The 16,215-nt window shown below is 41.1% G+C and overlaps 1 pseudogene; it reads left to right on the forward strand.

Annotated features, from left to right (window-relative positions):
* Window positions 1–14,838: 14,838 nt before the first annotated feature.
* On the forward strand, window positions 14,839–15,886 carry LOC129689271 (Golgi SNAP receptor complex member 1-like; annotated as a pseudogene).
* Window positions 15,887–16,215: the final 329 nt, after the last annotated feature.

Raw genomic sequence — 16,215 nt, forward strand, 5'->3', positions numbered from 1 at the left:
TGGACCGACAAAGAAAATCCTCCTACCACATAATAATCAAAACAATAAATGTACAGAACAAATAAAGAATGTTAAAAAGCACAAGACGAAAAGGCTTTTAGTACATAAAGGCAGACCTATTACACCCAACTTCTCAATAGAGACTTTAAAAGTTAGAACGGCATGGGCAGATATCTTGTACTCTCTAAGAGACCACAGATGCCAGACCAGAATCCTAACTCCAGCAAACTTTCAATCACGATGGATGGAGAAAAAAAAAATACTCTTAGACAAAAGCAAATTTAAACAATATCTATGTACATAGCCAGCCCTACAGAAGATACTGGAAGGAAAGCTCAAACCCAAGGAGGTTAACTACACACAAGAAAACACAGGAAATAAATAATTCCATACCAGCCAAACAAAAAGAAGGTAAGCACAGAGAGAGAGAGAGAGAGACAGAGAGACAGAGACACAGAGAGACTACAAAATACCACCATCAAAATAACAGGAATTAACAGTCATTGGTCACTAATATCTCTCAACATCAATTAACCCAATTCCCCAATAAAGAGACACAAACTAACAGAATGGATGCAAGAACAGTATCCATCATTCTGTTGCATGATACAAGAAACACATCTTTGCATCAAAGATAGATATTACCTCAGAGTAAAGGGCTGTTAAAAATTCCAAGCAAATGGACTCAAGAAGAAAGTTGGAGTACACATAAAACAAAATAGACTTTCAAACAAAATTAATCAAAAAAGATGGGGAAGGACATATTCATCAAAAAAAAATCTACCAAAATCAGGGACAAGACAGGACTGCCCATTCTCTCTGTATATATTTAATATAGTACTTGAAATTTTAGCTAGAACAATAAGACAGTTAAAGGAGATCAAAGGTATACAAATTGGAAAGGAAGAAGTAAAAATATTGTTATTGGCAGATGATATGATAGTATACACAACTGACTTCAAAAATCCTACCAGAGAACTCCTACAGCTGATAAACATCTTCAGCAAACTGGCTAGATACAGAATTAACTTAAAAAAAAAATCAATAGCCCTTCTTTATACAATGATAAATGGGCTATGAAAGAAAATTAGGAAAACAGCATCTTTCACAATAGCCAAAAATAATATAAGCAAGTGCATAATATAAGACCTGAATGACAAGAATTTCAAGTCTCTGAAGAAAGACTATCAAAGTCCAGCTTTGACAGGGTCTGAGGAAAATGAAGCAGATGGATGTAGAGCAGGGGCAATCAAAAAGAAAAGTGGGAAAACTTGAACCCTGAACTTTCAGACTAAAAGTCTGAACTCTTACCAATTGAGCTGTCCAAACTCTTTTGTTTAGCTGTGGCAAGAACTGCTTTCTCTGGCTAATGCCACCTGATGAATGCCTCTTGATGATCAGCAGCAGGCTGCGAGAACATAAACACACCCACAAAAACTTCAGCCCTAAATTTATCCTGCCTACAAGATGTGCAGGGATGAAAATAGAACAGTGATTGAGGGAATGTCCAACTAATGCCTGGTCCAACCTAAGACCCATCTCATGGGAAAGAGCCAACCCCAGAGTATTAACAATACTCTGAAATGCTCACAGACAGGAGCCTATCATAGCTGTCCTTTGAGAGGCTACACCCAACAGTGGATACAAACAGATATGGAGATTTACAGCCATACATTGGGTGAAGCGTTGGAAGTCTTGTGGAAAAGTGGGGTGTTAATATAATGTTTCTGTGGAATGTATAAAATTTACTCTTGTTCATTCAAATGCTGATTTCTGGTTTCAGTCCAGACTTTGCATTGTGATGTTTATTCTAAGCATCACCGGTCTCAAGTTTGTGTAAACATGCCACCATTTGTTCTCTATATTGTCAATAAATAAAACAACCAGCCAATGCTGAGCAATGGAGAGAATAGGGTAGGACATCCTGGTCTGGAGGAGAGGAGAAGGAAGCAAGAGGGAGGAGTCAGAGAGTAGCGATCAGCAGGAGAGGACTTGGAATGATGAAGAGAGAGGAACTGGACTTAAGATATGACTAAATGCAAGTATAATGTGGGAAATCTGAATGGGAAAAAACTATGCAGGCTTGGAGGTATGGAATAACTATTGCCCAGCATTGTGCTCTAGGTTAATTTAATAAATCCTAGTCTCTGAGTAGTGATTTGAGTATACAGCTGATTTAGGAATATCCACTGTTTAACTAAAAGATAAATCAATAAATCAAAACTTTAATAATCAACAACAGTAGGGGGATGAAAAGGAGGACCTGGAGGTGACAGGAGCTCCACAAGAAGACCAACAGAGTCAAGTAACCAGGGCCCAAATGGACTTGTAGAGGCCAAGGCACCGACTAAGGACCATGCACAGACAGGACCAAGGCCCTCTATACAAATGTAACAGGTGGGGAGCTCAGGCTTCATGAGGATTTCTTAGTAAGGGGAGCAGGTGCTGTCTCTGACACAGACTCAGTTTCCTACTTTTTGATGACTATACATCAACAAACCAAATAACCCAACTAAAAATTGGGTACAGAGCTAAACAAAGAATTCTTGACCAAAAAATTTCTTTCTTTTTTAATTAATTAATTTATTCTCTTTACATTCCAATCACATAGCCTTTTCCCTCCTCTCCTCCCAGTCCCCCACCTCCCTCTTCTCTCTATACCCCTCTCCTACTACTGAGAAAAGAGGAGCCCCACCAACCCACCCCAGCACATCAAGTCATATCAGGACTGCAGGCATTCTCCTCCTTGGTGGCCTGGCAAAGCAGCCCCACCAAGAGCAAGTGATTGAAAAGCATGCAACATAGTACTTGTCAGAGACAGCTCCTGCTCCCTTTACGAGGGAACCTACATGAAGGCCAAGCTGCTCATTGGTACATATGTGTAGGAGGCCTAGGTCTAGTCTATGTGTGGACCTTGATTGGTGTGTCAGTCTCTGCAAGCCCCCATAGGCCCTGGTTAGTTGGCACCCTTGGTCTTCTTGTGGAGTTTTGGTACCCTCCAGTCTTCCCATTCTCCCCCCCGCCCCCGCAACTCGTCCACAAGGCTCCCTGCACTCTGCCCAATGTTTGGCTGTGATCTCAGCATCTGTTTGGTTCCACTGCTGGGTGGAGCCTCTGTAGGTGACTGTTTTTCAAATGTTACTTTATTTTGGAGGTTCCTTAAAGCTTACACTCGCCCCCCCCAAGTCCCCAACCCTAGGTAGAGAAAAAAGAAGGTTCTAAGGTAAAGGGAATGTAGCCCTCTTTACTTCTTCCTGCTGGGGAGGGTTGTAGGATTCTTTTTTTTTTTTTTGGGGGGGGGGGTTAACACCAATATCCATTGTCAGAAAATCCAAAAGTCCAGGTAGCCAGCAAACCAACAAGCCAGCAAGCAGTGCTCCTCCAACTTCTCTGAGCCACTGAGCTTTTTCCCTCTGGACTATCATATTTATACCCCTCAAAGTCCACAGAATTCAAAACTAATTTCGGCTGGCAGAGACCATGCTCTGCACTAGACAATTAACAGATGTAGACAAACTGAAATCCCCCCACTTGGGATTATAACAAAAACATGTTTACGAATCATAAACCAAAATATCCACAACAAGCCTCTCAGAGGACAGCTATGCTGGACTCCCATCTGCAAGCATAGCAGAGTATTGTCAATAGTGTCAGGGGTTGGCTCTCTCCCATGGGGTAGGTCTCAGGTTGGGCCAGGCAACGGTTGAACAGCCCCTCAATCTCTGCTCTATCTTTATCCCTGCACATCTTGTAGGCAGGGTAAATTTTGGTAGAAGTTTTTTTGTGGGTGGGTTGGTGTTCCCCTCTCTCCACTAGGAGTCCTGTCTGGATATAGGGAGGCCACTTCAGTCTCCATGAGCTCTGCTACTAGGGGTCTCAGCTAGAGTAACCCCCATATTCTCCCAGGAGCTTGTCTCAGAGATGCCCCTGCCCTGAGGCTTTGCTTCTCTCTGCAGGCCCTCTGCCCTTTTCTCAACATTTGATCCCACTCTCATTTCCCTCAGCACTCCCTCTCCTATCCTGTTCCCTCTCTTCAACCACTTCTACTGTCTATTCTATTTTCCCTTCTGAGTGAGATTCAAACATCCTCCCTTGGGCCGTCCTTGTTACTTAGCTTCTTTGATCTGTGGATTTAGGATGGTTATCCTGAACTATACGGCTAATATTTGCTTATAAGTGAGTACATACCATGTGTCTCTTTCTTGGTCAGGGTTACCTCACTCTGGATGATCATTTCTAGTTCCATCCATTTGCCTGCAAGTTTCATGATGTCCTTCTTTAAGTGCTCCTTGACAATTCTAGATCCCTCTGTTGAGAATTCTCATGAAATAAAAAGCATCTGTAAGGCAAAGGACACTGTCAACAGAACAAAATGGCAGCCAATAGAGTGGGAAAAGATCTTCACCAACCCTAAATTTGACAAAGGGCTAATATCCAAAATATATAAAGAACTCAAGAAATTAAACACCAACAAACCAAATAATCCAATTTAAAAATGGGGTACAGAGGCAGAGAAATTTCTAGTGAATGAGAAACACTTAACGAAATGTCTAGCATCCTTAATCATCAGGGAAATGCAAATCAAAATGACTCTGAGATTCCATGTTACAAATACCATAATGGCTGAGAACAAAAACTCAAGTGACATCTCTTGCTGGTAAGGATGTAGAGAAAGGGGAACACTCCTCCATTGCTTGGTGGGAGTGCAAACTTGTATAACCACTTTGGAAATCAAAGTGGTTTGGCAGTTTCTTAGAATATTGAGAAGAGTTCTACTTCAAGACTCAGGTATACCACTCTTGGGCATATACTTATAAGATGTTCCACCATACCACAAGGACACTTACTCAACTATGTTCATAGCATCCTTGTTCATAATACACAGAAACTGGAAACAACCTGGATATCCCTCAATCAAAGAATAGATAAAATAATATGATATATTTACCCAATGGAATATCACTCAGCTATTAAAAATAGTAATATCATGCAATTTGAAGACAAATGTCTAGAACTAGAAAAGATCATCCTGAGTGAGGTAGCCCAGACCCAGAAAGACAAACATGGAATGTAAGTTCTTATAAGTGGATATTAATCATAAAGTACAGGATAACCATGCTACAGTACACGACCCAAAGAAGCTAAGTATCAAGGAGGGCCCAAGGAAGGATGCTGAAATCTCACTGAAAAGGGGAAATAAAACCGACAGCGAGGATGGAGTAAGGTGAGGAACTGAATGGGAGCAGGGATGGGGAGGAGAACAGGAGGGATTGAGTATACAGAGGATAGCAGGAAATCGAACTGGAAAGAAAACTGGAATTGGTGCTGGGGGCCATCTCTGGGACAAGCTAGATAAGACAATGGAAACTCTCAGGAATCCAGGACTTGGCTAACAGTCCTAGCAGCAGAGATATGGAGCCTCAAGTGGCTACCTCCTGTAACCAGGTAAGACTTCAAATGGAGGTATGGAAATGACTACCCAGACACAAAACCTTCGACCTACAATTTCTCCTGCCTATAAGATGTGCAAGGATAAAGAAGGAGCAGAAATCAAGGGACTGGCCAATTAATGACTGGCCCAACTTGAATTTCATGATCCCACCCCTGAGACTATTAACGATATTCTTCTATACCTGTGGACAGGAGGCTAGCATAACTATCATGTGAGAGGCTTCACCCAGCAACTGATGGAAATACATGCAGAGACCCACAGACAAACATTAGGCTGATCTCAGGGAATCTTGCGGAAGTGGGGAAGGAAGGATTGAAGGATCAAAGAACATACTTTCACCAAAGTGAAAACACACATGTACAATTATTCATTAAATCTGGACATTTAGCAATATGAAAACAATAAAATATAGCAAAGTGGTTGAACAAAAAGATATATCCAATGAAGGACCAAGCAGCTAGAAAAAAAAAAGAAAAGAATGCAGGATAATCAATCTATGAACTAACGAACAGTGCTTTTCAGGACATGCTAGGCAAGCAGAAACCCCATGTAAGAGTTAACTTTTTGTGTAAGAAGAAAGAGATGAAAAGATACACATGAATTTGTTGACTGTTGTGAAATAAATGAGAAAGAATAAAGTCAAAGCTTTAAGAGTGTTTGTCTACAGATGGTGAACAGAAGCAGGATGGGAGAGGGAATGGGAGTGTGGGAGAAGGGATCGGGGGAGTGACAGTTCTTAAGTAAAACAAAACTTGTATGGCTGTGATTTTTAGGACTGTGTTAACATTCTTCAGATGGAGAGAATAAATAATTAAAGCTTAGCGGGTGAGGAAGAAGATCCAAATGGCTTAGGACTTTTAAAAAGGACAAATCAAACTCTAAGACAGGTAATGAACCATACTGAAGGGTGTGGTGATGGCTACTGATGACACCAACTTTCGAAAACAGCAGCTTGACTGCATGTTCTAAGTCTAAAGAAAAAGTGAAATTGCCTGTGAGTACTGGAGTTAATAGGTTTGTATCAACAAAGTCAGTTTAACTTTCTTAAAACTTCCATGTATGTTCTGTGAACCAGAAGATATATTGTGATTAAAGGGATAATAAGTTATTGTTTGTCAGTGAGATGGGTCATTGATAAGGAAACCAGGAAGACTAGAACATCTTTGTAGAGGCTAAGTTGGAGTTAGAGACATTGCTATAACTCAAGGCCTAAGAGTACATATAACTGGATCTAGGAAGGAGCTCTAAGGGATGTGTCTATGTGTACATGCATATATCTATTTCATCTCCTTACCTTTGGAGATGGTCAGGAAGAAACTATACTGCCATAACAGCAAACCAACTATTTGAACTGTTTTAATAAAATACCACTTGTCAGTAAAATGTACCAAAACTATTAAAACGATACGTTATAGGCCGGAATAGGGAAACAAAATATCTGTGTCAGAGATTAGAAAATGTTTAAAATACAATAGACCTATATCAAAATTATGCCAAGGCCAGTTGAACGGATTCCCAGTGGTCCAGTCATGACAACTCTGAGCACAATGAACAGTGCTGGATTGTCACCAACAGAACAAAGTAAAGTCTGTAAGTTCTCTAAGATGAAAGATGGAGGAGAAAAGAGCTTCACTTTGTATTCAGCTCTGGTGTAGAAGGGATGCTAGGAACAGTGTCTCGTCATCCAGCAAACATTGCACTAACTGGTGCTCAAGCAAAATGGAATACACAGACCCAAAATGGAACCAAAAATGAATACACAGAAGTGTAGTAAGTACAGAAAGAGATTTTTTCAGGGGATAGAGAGATGGTTTAGCGGTTAAGTTCATGAACTGCTCTTACAGAAGGACCTAAATTTGATTTCCAACAACTACATTAGGCAGCTTGCAACCGCCCATAACTCTAGCTCCAGGGGTACTAGGCACCTCTGGCCTCTGTGAGTACCTGCACTCATATGTACCTACCCCACTCCAAAAATAATAAAAAGAAACATTTTAAAAAGAGAGAGTTTTCATGGCTTCAAAGTATATTCCCATGTGATTCTTATTTGTTATAAAAGATTATATATATATATATATATATATATATATATATATATATATATATATCTCAATTATGTATGAGAAGCTTGGCAGACATCATCTACACCAAATGGTTAAAGATAACATTGCCAGCAATGGGGAGAATGAACACTGAAGCCTGCCAGCTTGGCATGAATTCAGGAAAGTGAACTATCGTTATTTCATGTATTAAGTGGTTGAAGTGTGCGGGTCTGAAGTTTTTCCTAAATGCCCCTGCCCACACAACAGCCTCCTGATGTAATATCTCAAGCAGGACACAAGATAACTTCTGTGGTATTCTTGAAGCAATGCAGAGCCTAAATTTAATCATGAGGAACCATCATGCAAACCCAGAGATCTTGTCTAAAGTAACTAAGCACACTTCAAAATAAGATCATGAGGAACAAAGGAAGATGAAGTAAATCTTCCACATTAAAGGGGACGAAAGAGCTGAGGGCACTAAACTTGAGATGTATCTGTGCGTTGATCATGGGTCAGGAAAATGACAGAAAATTAGCAAACATGAACAGGGTCTACCAAATACTTAAGAGAGTCCTAGCATTGCTAAGTTCCTTCGTGCAGTAACTGCACTGTGCTAACTGGCTAATTACATATTTCTAAAATTCTTACCTTAAAGACCTAGTTAATCCTCTAGTGTTTCTGAATGTGACTACTTGGAGAAGGTCTTCAGAAGAAGTGATTAAACATTAAATTTCCCTACTTCTTGTTTAAACGCTTCTTTTTGTTGTTTGTTAATGTAAGAGAAGGTCTCTCAATGTGGCACTGGCTATCCTGGAACTCACTACGTAGACCAGGTAGACCTCAAACTTATAGACAGCTACCTGCCTCTGCTAGGATTAAAGGAATGTGCCACCACACCCAGCCTAAATACTTCTCCTCAAAACTGTCTCTAAATAGTCACATTCTGAGGCATTGGAAGGGTAGGTTCTTGACATGGGGATTTAGATTTATGTGAGGAGGAGGAGAAGGAAGAGGAAGAAGAGGGAGAGGGTGATAGATAACTAATGTTTGAGAAAGTTCCATGGAACTCTACCATTTTATAATATATAGAGCCCAAGGGAAAAGCCAGGTGCAGTGGTACGCACTTCTCTGAAATCTCAGTTCTAGAAAGGCAGAAGTAAGCAAATCTCTAGTCAATCAGTGAACTCAAAGTTTAATAAGAGACCCTGCCTTAATACATACATACATTCATTCATTCATATATACATACATAGCAGAGAGCAATAGAAGAAGACATTTGAAACTGAATTGTCATTATTCCACTCATAGGAAACGGCTAAAGTAACTCAGTCAAATCTGCAGAGAAGAGAATGGTGACGCAGCTTCCTGGGGGCAGGCTGGCAGGATGGGGGAAGAGGGGAAAGTATTTCTTCATGTGTGCAGAATTCCAGTTTTGCAAAAGGAAAAAGTTGGCTCAGGAATGGTTGCGCAACAGCGTGAATGTGTTTAACTCCACAGCATGTACACTTTAAAAAGCTGAAATGGAAAAATTTCATGATATGTGGATTGTACCACAATTCAAACAAAAAAAAGAAACTTAATGTATGGGGAACTTTGAATGTTGAGACAGAAGATGCACCACGCGATAACAAGCGATGACCAGAGCAGGCTAGCTGAAAGTATGCAGTGGCAAAGAGTGTCAGCAACCAGAAGCTGAGCCAGGAATCTCCTCTGCAGTCTTCAGGGAGAGCCTGGCCTTGCGGACACCTTGATTTCAGACTTCTGGAACTGAGATGGAGTAATTTTTTACTGTTTTAAGCCAAATAAATAAAGAAAGGGGAACTCGTGAGCCTTGGAGCCCCTGCCGTAAGATTCTGGGATATATATTACTACAAGCTATATATCTTGCTAACTTGGAATGGATTCAGGAGTGTGAACTATCATTATTTCATGTGGATTAAGTGCTTGAAATGTACAGGTCTGAAGTGTCTGTAAATGCACCTGCCCAGACAACAGCCAACTCTCATCCTTTTCCCTGGGGAAATATATCTGTCCTTGTAAATCACTGCCTAACTGGAGAATTACCACGAAGAAAGAGTAAAGCAGGCAGACTTCGAATTCTGTGATCCTATCCACATCTCCACTATTGACTTTCACCAGAGCAGGGGCGGTGATGGGAAAATGGCCAAGGAGTTAGGAGACTTGTTTTGTGTTTATTTAATCACCTGTTTGCTCATACTTAACAAGTATCACATGCCTTGTATGTTCCAAAGGATACTTTGTTTAATGGATAAACATGCATTTACCGCATATTAGTCACTTGTCTACATGTTGAAGATATTGTCATGAACCAAACAATACTCCAACAGGCACTCTTGTGGTTTTAATGTGAAATATCCTCCCCCACTTTGCCCCCCAAGCTCATGTATTTGACCTCTTGGTCTTCAAGTGGGAACATTGTAGAACTTTTAGGAACTGGAGCTTTGCTATGGGAAAAATGTCACAAGATGGGCCTTGCGATGTAATAGCCAGCCCCCACTTCCTGTTCACTCTTGCTTCCTGACTGTAGCTGCAATAGAACATACTGGGTACCAACTATCATTCCTCTCTGCCATGATGGATTGACTGGTCCCTTTGACCTGTGAGGAGAAATAAATTCTTCCTCCCTTAAGTTGCCTCTTGTCAGATGTTGTTGTGGGGTCTGTTTAGATCCAACATAACTCAAACACCAGGTCAATGCAGATGACAAAAATTTATTGTAATCAAACTGCTACTGATCAATCAGAGCCTCAGAACAGACTCAGCAGCTGAACTGCAACCCCGAGCCAGAATATCACAGAGTATTTAAGCTTGCAAACGACAAATAGCAGTGCCAAGTTATTAGGCGTTGGTTCCTGAGCCTGGAAACATGAACTTGTTTGAACCTGACAAAAAGATGGAGAAGTTGTCTTTAAGATGGCTGTTCTTAGGCAACTGTCTCCTTACAAATTGTCCCTGAAATGGTGACAACTGTCTCCTCACAATAGAAGCTGTTCAGCTATTGGAAAGTCCCCAGGTCCCCTAGGGCCTTGGGCCTTGAATGTAGTTTCCCCCTATGATTAAATAATGTCTGAAAACAAAATAGCTGTACTTAGAACAAGTTTTTTTTTTTTTTTTTTTTTTTTTGGCTATTCCCCAACAGTTGTCTTACAAAGAGAAGCGACATGTCTACTTGCCACAGATAGGAAGCCTATCTGCGTGCTGATAGCACCAACTCCCACCTCGGTAACCAAGGAGTTTTGTTGGGGTTATTCACAGAAACAAAAATAAGGGGTTAGTTACAGGAGGAGGAATGACTTGAAGACAGCTGCATCACCAAAGCTCGTCCAGCACGGGTGACAGTACACAGAAGCTGGAAACCTGGAGCACACTGCATAGCCTTCAGGCAGCTCAACAGGCTGGAAAGTCCCATCTCAGTGATGCAGCTGCTCTAAAATTCTTCCAGGCATTTTTCTGCTTCTTCCAGGCATCCGGTCTGGTCTCAAAGTCTTCTTTGCTGCTTGGCTTTGTGAGAGTGACTCTGGGCAGCTTGGTTTGTTTACTCTTGGGATAGGGGAATCCAGTTTCAGAGACTTCCTGAAACTATTTTGAGTTGTTGACCTGATTTAAGGCGCTTCCCAGTGGGATGGAATGTTTCAGTCTCAGGGGAAATGGATATATCAGATTATTTTGTCACAGAGAGAAAAGGTTGTTAACATAACAACCACTGTAAAAATGCCCCCCACCTCCCGGCCCCACGGCAGGAGAGATGTCTCAGTCAGAAAATAGCATTGCCTCCAAGGATTCCCTTTCCACAGGCTGGCCCAGCCAGTACCTAAGCATGGCGGAGGCAATAAGGCCAGCCAGACTCAGAGAAGACTTACTGTGTTCTCCTCCCAGATTTCAGTAAAGATTGCCTAGGCATCATCATTTTTAGAGTGAAAACATCAATAGTACACTAAGCTCATTACATGGTGAGGAGGCTAAAATAAATTATATGTAAAGTCCTTGGCATGTGCAGGGGTGCCAGGCCTATGTAAATGTCATTACCTTACGAAGAGCTTGCACTTAGATACTAAATGAAAATAAGGAGGGTGGAGTGATGAGGAGATTGAAGCGGTCACCATGTTAAGCCTCGGGAAGAACTGGTTAGCAGAGGAAAACAGTTGTGCCGAGGCCTTAAGGCAAGAATGCACAGAGCAACCTTCGCATAGAACAAGATCAGGGAGATGGCAGGGTGGTAAACAGAGGAAACTGGGTGAGGAAGCCAGGGGGATGAGTGAGGACCAGGGCAAAGAGTCTCAGTCCTCTCATCCATCGCTAAGTCATTCAATGTGTACTCAGGAAGCCACTGGATTTATCACCCAAAGTTCTAATCATTGGTCACTTGAGGTAACCAACCTCCAGCAAAAGACATAACAGGAGACAAAATCATTATTCTAAAGACTCTCTATCCTTTGTGTTTCCATAGACATTGATTCAGAATTTCCCCTTACAAGTCTTCTCTTATATTGACATATTGTGATGAGCATAGGCTTGCTTTTTAATCTTACCCTGTTTTGATTTTCTCAAATGTATGTATGTGTGTATATATATTATATATATATACATATATATATATACATATACATATATATATATGTATATATATATATATTTGAGAGTGTGTTGTGTCTATGTATGTGTGTTTCTTAATACTTATAAGATAACTAGTTCACTTCAGTTACCAAAGTTTGAATGGCCTGAAAACACACCAACTCCTCTGACTGGTAGTTTCTCTAGGTTCTGCTAATTTCTGATTGGTTAGGCTTATCTGTCCCAGCTGCCGAGATGGGCAGCAGTGAGTCTTCCATATAAGAGGCAGAGTTTGATGACCACTGGAGCAGTTTTGCTGGGTAGTTCCTGAAGTGTCCACTTAAGGATGCTTTTATTTTATCTTTGTGGTAGTTTAGTGTGAAGTCCCGGTGTGTATGTGGGTGGGGGGGGGTACAAAAAGCTTTGCATATTTAAGACCCTAAGCACTCCTTCCCTCTGTTAAACAAAACTATCTTCAAAACAAGCTTTTAGCTGTATAATTCACCAAGGTCTTGACTTCACTTATTTAGAAATTGGTCTAATGTGCCAATATGCTCCTTATGCCCACCTGAGAGAGGTGCTTCTTCACTGGGGTGTTCCATGGACTCTGAGACAAAGTGAACATTTTAACGCTGTGTGGAGGGCACTCCTTTTATTTACAACTTCAGTGAAGATAAAAAGGAAAAAGGAAAAATTACCTAATCAGAATTCTAAATAGAATTGACAGCTGGCTAGACAAACTGCTGGGCCTTCATCCCAAATCAGAGTCCGGAGGCTAAGAACAGCCTTTGCAACGGTGTGTATCTGGGCCTAATTACAAGGGATGCTGGTTTCCAGGACTCAGGCTACACCTTACCTGCATCAGGTCCTCTGCTGATGGCTAGATTCTGTTAAAATATATGGACTCTCCAGGGAACCTAGCGATTTCCTTACTGTCTCTGCCTTTGGTGGGAATTGAGGCCTTGGTGCCATTTTATTCATCCTGTGGCCTCAGTTACCAGTCTGCAAAATGGTACAGTATTTGTATAATCAACACTGTTTTTCTCAAAGATTGGTGGGCTTTGCTCAGTAATTACATGTGATAGAAGGAGGGGCCAGTGGAGACCTACAGGAAGCACTTCCTGAAATATTAAGATATAACAGAAGAATGTTAAGATATAATAGAAAAAGATAGCAGTACTTCTGGCTAGACAGAAGGCCATAGCAGCAAAAAGAAAATACTTTCTAGACTTGGATTACTAAAGAATGCAATGAACTTCTTTTCAATGTATCACTTTTTTTGATGATGCAGAGTGCAGATGTTGTTTTCTTTAGGTTGTCTCTTAGTCTAGAACAGCAGTTGTCAAGTTTAGTTACTCCACAATGTCATCTGTTTAGATGACTGGAGACTCTATTTATGGCTAAGCTGAGTAACAGGGACCATGTTTAACTATTGAATTAGCAAGTTTTCAACAGTTAAAGTTCTGAAAATTTCAAAAATTCTCAGTAGTTAAGAACCCTTGTCACTCTTGCAGAGGGCCTAAGTATGGTTTCTAGAACGCCATGGCAGCTCACAAGCATCTGTAACTCCAATTACAGATTCAGATCTGGGGCAGTGGGGATGGGAAGTATGGGGAGGTTCTGATGCCCTTTTTTTGGCCTTCATGTCCATCCATCCAAGCATGCACTCATACATATTACTTCTTTTTAATCTTTAAAAACTAAAATAGGTAGTCACAAATGGACAAAATATATGAAACCATGTTTTAAAGGACAGTGGAAATAAAAGAACTACAGCAGAGATCTCAGGGGCATGGGTTAGGACATGGGGAGATAAGAATTATAGTCATCCGCTCTTATAGCCTGAAAAACTTTCCAGCCTCTGGTGCAAATTGGAGTGGACTATTTAAGGTAAACAAAAAAGCTGAGAGCCTGGTGATATTTAATTGGTAGGATTCTCAAGGCAGAGGAGCAAAGAGAAATGAAGAGTGAGCAAGCAAGAGACGGAGAGAGAGGCATACATAAGTACCAGACGAAGATCATGAGCAAACTTTGGCTGACTACAGTGTTAACCTTCAAGTTGTTGGCCAAGAATGGGTGTGAACACATGCACACACACACATACCACACACACACACACACACACACACACACACACACACACACACACACACTCAGCTATCTAAGATAGGGGAAGAGAGACATCTTAGAACAAGTATCCCAAGTATCCAAGACTCACACAGGGACAATAGTGCCTATTCTCAACATTCAAGGGTCAAACAGTGGAGGGAAATACTTAGTCCTGAGCTGGTAATTGTCCCGTCCTGGCTATCAAATCTCTACCAAGCACACAAGGAGAATTAGACTGCTTCCAAGGAACTCAACTGCATTTCAGAAGTGCTCAGGACTATGAAGGTGTAACAGTACAAACTATTCAAAGTAAAACAGAGAGAGGACTTAAAAATACATGTACAGAACAGCATTATGCTGTGGGCTAATAACCTATCACTACCGTACCCAAGGTGTGCCGGGGGGATGGGTGATGTGGTGGTGAGGGAGAGAGTCGAGGAGGAATATACGAAGAACTAGATCTGAAAGGTTTCCAGATTTTTGAAGATAGTAAAAGGAAATATCCAAAGAATTCAAACAACATTCAGCACAATAAATATAAGGACATGTAATAACACAACTGTTCAAAAGCAATGATAAAGAGAATAGGAAGACTGAATCATTCTGAGGAGAGGCAAGATAAGGAAGAAAGCATACAGAGGGGTAGAAGAACACAAGTGAAACATGAAAGAGAACACGAGCGAAGATGATGGAATTGCACTGTAAAGTACTTAAAACAAGCCATATTGCCTTAACCCAGAGTTGCATAACCATTGAAAATGCCTTTCAAAAAATGCAGGCAGAATAACTTCTCACACTCAAATACTGAAAAGGCATTTTGACAGCAAATCTTTAGCATAATAAATGTTAAACGAAGTCCTTCAGATGGAAGTCTGCATCTATTAAAGAGGAATGGAAATGGCAACTATGTAGCAAATTTGTGATGGTTTCTCTTGTTTAAGTTGCATTAAAAAGATTATTAACTGGTCCCAAGTGACACTGAGCAACAAAGACGGTACCAGTAAACAGTGATTGCTAGAAAGCCCTCTGCAGAAAAGCTCAAAAGCTAAAAAATGAATTTGATCTGAAACTAGTCTCCATCAGCAAACCGCCTATGAGTCATGCCACAGCAGCTCCTGTGATGGAAGATAAGACAGTTATCCTTCTGACACAATACCCCTAGGAAATGGATCAAGCTAAGACTGAGTGTTTGAGACAGCGCCATCAAAACTGACAGGGGTTAATGATGTAATGGCAGGATACACCAACAGTGCAGGTACCCCTTCCTTGAATGCAGCACCAATGCATTCTTTGCAGCCACGTAGACATATGATACCAGATTGTACACACACATATCCACAAAGCCAAAGCAAAATCTGTGGCAGTAGTGAAAAGGAAGAATCCCATGGATTCGGTCTGAGGGATATGGAGTCTTACAAAAGTGGGCCTGGAATAAACAACAGGGCAACTGAACGACTCTTGAAAGAACATGACCACCTTCAAAACTCAGACAGCCTGACAGAAGAAACAATAGCACTGCTATGGCAACAAAAGACAATATGGCTTCACAGAGAGTCAAGTCAGTTCATAGCAAAGTGAACATGTGGGTTAACCATTTCCTCCTATGAATGGCCTGATTCAGTGGATCAGCCTTAAGAAACATCAAAACTCATTCTTCCTCAGTGGCGTGGCTGGTATCTGTACCATCTTATTGTTGCTGTGTGCTTCCTAACTGATAGGTCAGCTCATGGACTCTCTATCGTTGCCACCTTCATGCCCTGATCTGGAATAAGAAACTTAGGAAGAAGAAACAGAGTGCCCAAGCATTAGCCTACCAGCCAGATGAATTCAAATCCAAGAGCTGTGACCTACCTGGGTTGAGCTGAAGCCAGATTTTCTGTGCTACTTTTCAAACACATATTGTTCCTAATTTAGAAAACAAGCTACAACAATAAGGTTTTTATCTGTTTTCATCTCCTGAGGAGGTATGTGAGCAATTGAGAGCAAACACCTGTGCTTCAGGGAATGCGGAAGTCTGGTGGCCACTGGGCGGCAGAGCTG

This window comes from Psammomys obesus, unplaced genomic scaffold (assembly GCF_907164565.1).
Source record: "Psammomys obesus unplaced genomic scaffold, mPsaObe1.curated_primary_1811, whole genome shotgun sequence".
Taxonomy (NCBI): domain Eukaryota; kingdom Metazoa; phylum Chordata; class Mammalia; order Rodentia; family Muridae; genus Psammomys; species Psammomys obesus.